This window comes from Solanum dulcamara, chromosome 3, assembly GCF_947179165.1.
Source record: "Solanum dulcamara chromosome 3, daSolDulc1.2, whole genome shotgun sequence".
NCBI classification, from domain to species: domain Eukaryota; kingdom Viridiplantae; phylum Streptophyta; class Magnoliopsida; order Solanales; family Solanaceae; genus Solanum; species Solanum dulcamara.
In genome coordinates this window covers 77805114-77811891 of record NC_077239.1, presented here as the reverse complement: position 1 = coordinate 77811891, position 6778 = coordinate 77805114, and positions in this window count along the sequence as shown.

Sequence of the window (6778 nt, the reverse complement as noted above, 5' to 3'; positions counted from 1 at the left end):
CCCCTGAACTATTGCTTTCCTGACCTTCCATGTCTCTGCATCTAACTCATTCACGTGTCTTGTCTAACTTTGCATGTAAGATCATTTGGGATGTGCTCACATTAAGCCAACTCAATAGATATTGCCCCCATTGTTATATTACATATCAAAACTACTAAAGGTTGTAATTGGACATTTCCATGGTGGTACAATTTTGAAGATTTAAGTAAGACTTGTTACAAGGAATATATGTACTTCCAACTTAGATTCAAGACAAATTAGCAATTCCAACATTAACTTTATTTCATATCAAAATATTGATCTCATGCCAAAACGAGTTGTTCCAAAAGGTGGAATTTTCTAGTTTTTCATAGTTGACTCGAAACTAATCGACTTATTCATCAGCAGGTTGAATAGCGACATACTAAGAAAAAAAAGTAAAAAAATAATCTTTTTCTCTTTTCTACAATTTTTTCTTCCATTTTTTTTGCTGACTTTTCCTCTACTTGTGATGTGGAAAAAAAAAAGAGAGGAATAAAAGATTGAACTCTATATCACCCATCCTTAGAATTGAATCCCTAAGTTTTCCCATAAGGTTCCTTCCAAAATGAGTTGCTTCTTTATGGGCATGGAATCTTATTAATTGGTTCATCTTCAATTGGAGTTTTAAGAGACAAATCCAATTTAGGCTCACATTTTTTTCGTGTTCCATCATTTCTTCCATGTGGCCTTGAATATAATCTCACATTTATCTTCCTCACCAGAGACTCGCTCCAAAGTATTAGCACCTTCATCAGATGATATTTTTAAAGTGATTCGTGCAATCATTGCATGCCTCGTAACTGTTGCATCTGAATTATTTGCGGCTTGATATGCTTTAAACTTGTTGATAGCTCCCCACATCCCGTGACGAACCTCCAACTTGATATATAATAGCTCGTCCCTTCTCTTCGATTGATTCCACCACAACGATCAATTTAATTCCAATAAAACTACTCAATGCATTTAACACAGAGAAAAGTAAGGTAAAGTTTATTGTTAGAATATCTATTCTAGTTGGAATATGGAAAGAATATACTATATATTATAGGAGAGTCAAAGACTAGGCCTGTTATTTATATCGACAAAAACATATTAGAGAAATTTCTGGACCACATTCAGAAGCACTGACAGCAGAGATATATATCAAGTAAAGGAAAGTTGATATCAATGGAATCACTGAAAATAGGTTATTACTGGAGGAGTAAAGTGTTGATTGATCAATATATATAGTAACAACGAAAATGAAGTGTGCATGCAAGTGGAACTCCTCAGTCCTCACGAGAGTCTTGTGTAAGGATCACGACGACCGTGCTTTGAAATATATATCTATGAACAGGTAAATAAATAAAAAGCTCAATCCTCGTGATCTTTGCACGAAACTCTCATGCAGAATGTCACTTGCGCCTTTTCATGTGTTATGATTTTGCCACTTTTACCAACGTTTATTCCAGATGCATTCATGTTTCACTCTCATTATTCTATAAATATCGTTCAGATGTTGGATATGATGGATCAAACAACATTTATTACTCCAAGCAAAAATGCTTTTCTAAAAAACATAAATTATGCTTTTCTTACTAGTATATCTCATTATGTAATAACCCATTTCCAGAGATTCCAATGCCTTTCCTCTGTCCCTGAACATCCCTAGTCTAACCTTTCTCTTTTTCACCAGAGACTCGCCCCAAAGAATCAGGGGCTTCATTAGATGAAATTTTTGTTTCTACATCTACTATCACTTTTTCTTTACTTGGTATAACAAAATTTAATAGGATCTTACATTTTATTCATCAGATGGTCCCAACAGGCAAAGAATTCAGACACAGGGATTTTGAGGTGTTCAATGATGGCATGAATGGCTTTAAAAATATCATCTGATGAAGGTGCTGGTACTTTGGAGCGACTCTCTAGTGAAGAAGATAAATGTGAGACTATCGATATCCAGGGTTAGAGAGGAGCTGGAAGCATCAACCGGAGATGGGTGGTTAATCTAGGGGTGAACATTCGGTTCTAATTGAGTTTCCAGACTTGGGTTTAGTTCTTTGGTTTTTGGTTAGTGTGTATCAAATACCAAACCAAATTTGTTTGGTTCAGTTTTTTCAGTATGAGTCTGATTAATGGGCTATTTTTGTTGTTCTTGTAAAATAAACAACTTTTATTTTAATTAAAAATGACCTATTTTATGTTTTCTTTAATTCAAAAGGAGCTAATTTAAGTTTTATGTTCCAAAGATTAATTGGAAATGGGGTGGAAAGGACCAAAAGTTTTTTTTTTTGTATACTTCAGAGCACGATCCTCGTGATCTTTCAACGGGACTTTCTTGAGGATCGAGTGCTATTTGTATTTGATAGTCAAGAATTATTTCCTTTTTAACTCTTATTGAATGACGACTTAAATGACATTTAAGATTAAAAAAACTAACAACCGATACTGCCTTCATATAACGGTATCTGATGACTCTAGCCTTGGTCCAGTTTTATTCCTCTAAGATGGATCGATCGAATGCCCTACCTCTGGTGTATAACTAATTCTTTCTTGATTTTCTACATGTCTACACCTAACTCTTTCACGTGTCTTGTCTAATTTCGTATACACTTTTACATATAAGATCATCTGGGATGTGCTCACTTCAAAGCCAATATCACTAGATATTGCCCCCGTTTTGATAGTTGTACAATTGCTATATTTCATCTCATAACTACTAAAGGCTAGAATTGAACACTTTCATTGTGGTACAATTTCGAAGAAATAGGTAAAATATGAATTAGACACTTATTACAAAGAATATATGTACTTCCAACTTTGATCCACGACAATATTAGCAATATCAATATTAACTTTCATTTCAGCAATTTGATCTCATGTTAAAATGAGCTAATACATCACTAAAGAAAAAAAAGAAGGAAAAAAATAAATTTTTTTCTCTTTTCTATTATTTTTTTCCTTTTTATTGTTTGTTTTTTTTTACTAATTTTGCCTCTAATGTGGAAAAAAAGAACACACCAAACTCGATATTCGTCACGCTTCCAGAAAACCAGTCATCCTTGAGAATTGAATCCCTTACTTGACTCAAATCCCTTCCCTGGATGTTCCTTCTGAAATCAGTTGCTTCTTCAACTCACATTATCAATTGGAAATTCAAGGGACAAATCCTATTTAAGCTCATATCTTTTTCTTTTTCGACCATTTGTTCTTCGTGGCCTGTCTCACATTTATCCTCCTCACCAGAGACTCGCCCCAAAGTATACCAGCATCTTCATCACTGATTTGTTGCATCAAAAATTGTTGCATTTGAATTATTTGTGGCTTGATATCCTTTGAAGCCGCTGAGAAACTTGTTGATAGCTCCCCACATTCCAACTTTGCTACGTCTTTTGGATCTACGTAGCATATATATAGTAGCACGTCCCCTCTCTTCGATTCCACTACAATGATCAATTTAATTTCAATAAAATCACTCAATGCGTTTAACAAACAGAAGAAATAAGGTAAACTTTTATATCGACAAAAATGTACATGCAAGTGGCACTCTTCGGTCCTCACGAGAGTTTTGTGCAAGGATCATGCTTTAAAATATACAAACAAAAATAGCACAATCCCCATGATCTTTGCACGAAACTCTCGTGCAGAGTGCCACTTGCCTTTTCATTTGTTACGACTTTGCTACTTTCACCTGAGACTCGCCCCAAAGAATCAGGGGCTTCATCAGATGAAATTTTTGTTTTTACATCTGCTATCACTTTTTCTTTACTTGATATAAAATTTAATGGGATATTACATTTTATTCATCAAATGGTCCCAACAGGCAAAGAATTCAAACAGCAAGCGTTATCGAGGTGTGCAACGATGGCATGAATGACTTCAAAAATATCATCTTACGAAGGTGCTGGTACCTTGGAGGGATTTTCTAGTGAAGAAGATAAATGTAAGACTATTGATATCCAAGGTTAGAGAGGAGGTGGTGGCATCAACTAGAGATAGAGATTGGTGGTTAATCTTAGGGTGGATGTTCGGTTCATTTTTTTCAAAGTTCGATTTGGTTTCAGGTTTTTGTTAATGTAATACCAAATAACGAAACAAATTCGATTCATTTTTTTAGTATGAGCCTGATTAATGGACTATTTTTCTTCTTGTAAAATGGGCTACTATTTTAATTAAAAAATGAACTATTTTAAGTTTTATGTACCAAAGTTTAATTCGAAATGGGGTGGAAAACGTATATCTATCTATCTATCGGTAGAAAGGACTGAAAGCATGGAATAAATATAATCGAGAGTGAAGGGAGAAAAATACACCTAAAGTATCTCAATTCTTCAAGTTTCATATCTGAACTATTAGACGCGTTTTTCTACTTAACTATCATCATTTGTCACTTATTTATCAAAACACATCACAACTATTAATTATTTGAGTTTAATACCTGAATTTTCATCCATTGCCTTTTGGCTTCCGCCCGAAGCATCTCTTACTTCTAGCAACTCATCAAGCTATGCATACTATTGGGAAAAAAAGGATGGGCTTAGACTTGGGTTAGGTGTAAGTAGATATGATTCTTGATCAACATGGGTTGTGATGCAGTGGTGGGACTGCATCACCCTTAATCAGAGGTTTTGGGTTCGAGTAATGGGTATGAAAAAAATCCTATTGGGGTTACCCCGAATGGGCTCTACTATGCGCTATCCAAATTTAATCAGGGTTCCACGGGCTCCGCACACTGAATGGGAAACCAAAAAAAAGGGATATGAACTTTTTGGGGTACTTTTACTTTTCGAACTTATGTTATAAAATTTCGATTAAATTGAAGAATTGATATCCTAAAATCAAGAACCAAACCGAATATCAAAGCTTACAACTCAATCATTCAATATATTCACTCAGTTCATGAGAATTTACAAATTCCTCTATTTTTTAAGCCTTGTTTCTTGAACTCTCAACCCTAATTCGATAGTCATAAAAATATGAATCAAATCTATAAAATAAGTTCAAATTGTGTTTATGTAATTATATATTGTTTTCGTGCCTTGTGTTTAATTTTTATTAACGATATGAAATGGGAGTAACAGCATCTATTATACATATTTGACTTCTTGATAAATGAAGGCCAAGAAAATTATGTCGTTGTTTCTTTTTATGAAGTTTAAATTTTATGTACTAACTAATGAAATTAATCGCGCTTCGTATACTAATTATACCATCAGATCAGTTAAAAAGTTATTGCAGATAACTCAATTAAATAAGCATTGATTTGTACCTAATAACAAATGATAATTTAACATTTAGCTGGAAGTGCATTCTTGTGGTATTGTCTTGAACCAAAGTTGGAAATGCACTTTTGTAATAAGTGATATAGTACATAGCAAGTGAAGTCTTACTCATATGTTAGCAAAACCTCTCCGGATTAATATTGTGGGGAGCATAGAATATTATTATTTTATTGAAGTTTATTTAGTCGATAAATTAATATTTATTAATTAATAGACTGTTTCAAGATGTAATGAAGTTATTTTTTATTACATTGTCTGGGGATAAAACTTTAATGAATTTAAATGAATTCTCTCATGAAAACGATATTCATGATTAATAATTTCATTTAGTAAAATGGATGTCAATAGTCTGTTAAATTAACCGGGTGAAAATGATACATGTTTAAAAACCCAGAGCCCAGAAGAAATTTAAAGAGATTTTACTATACTTCTTTAAAATTATATCACAATCAAAGGTGAAGTCAGAATTTGAAGTTCATGATGAAATCTAAATTTATCATCTTAGTTGTAATATTCGTTATTGAATATTTATATATATTTAATAATTTGCAAATATAAATTTAAACAAAATTATTGAATTTGTCCGACCTGTATCTAATTCTAACCACAATGGAAGTGTCCATCTATGGTTTTGATATGAAAGCTATGCACAACTGTCAAAATGGGGGCATGAGTTGGTTTTGATATGTGTTGGCTTGATGTGAAATATGTACTCTCATTTTCTTCTGAAAAAGTATATAGCTTGATCCTAAAACAATTTATGTGTGCATTCCCTATTTTTTTGTATCAAAATATAACATTAAACTATTTTCTTATAATATAAAGTTTCTCAACTTTGCCCGAGTATCTAGTGTTGTCAACAGCGGCGGAGCCACGTTATCGTGAGGGAATTTTTAATAGAAAATTATATTATTTATATGTGGTTAAAATAATTTTTTTATATATATAATAGATATCAAATCCTCTTCAATTAGTTCATGTGTCTACTTCTTCAAATTTTGAACCTCCTTAGTTAAAATTCTGACTCCAACACTGATTATCAAGCATAATCAGAAATAAAATCACGATACTTTTAATCAGAGTTTATTTCCGCTTTTAAAAAATAACTATTTCTCAATTACATATTAAATAATAGTTGAATATTCATAAATATCTCAAAACTTGTTATTCCACCTAATTTTCAAGGCCTTTATGATGAAATGAACCAGGGGCGTCTCTGCAGGCTTATATAAAAAAAAGCAATTGTCTTAGGCCCCCTAATTTAAAGAGTTTTATTTTTTTAAAAGTAATAATAAATTATAAGTATTTTTTTAAAAAAAAATTAGTAATATTTGTAGAAAACCTAACTTTTTATAAAAGAGAAAGAAATTATTAGAAATTTGATAAATCTAAAATACTATTTTTTAAAAACAAATGAAATGAATTGACTTATGATAAATTTCATAAAATATATTTGAGCCGCCTCCAAAATGAACCTTCATTTTCTGGACCTT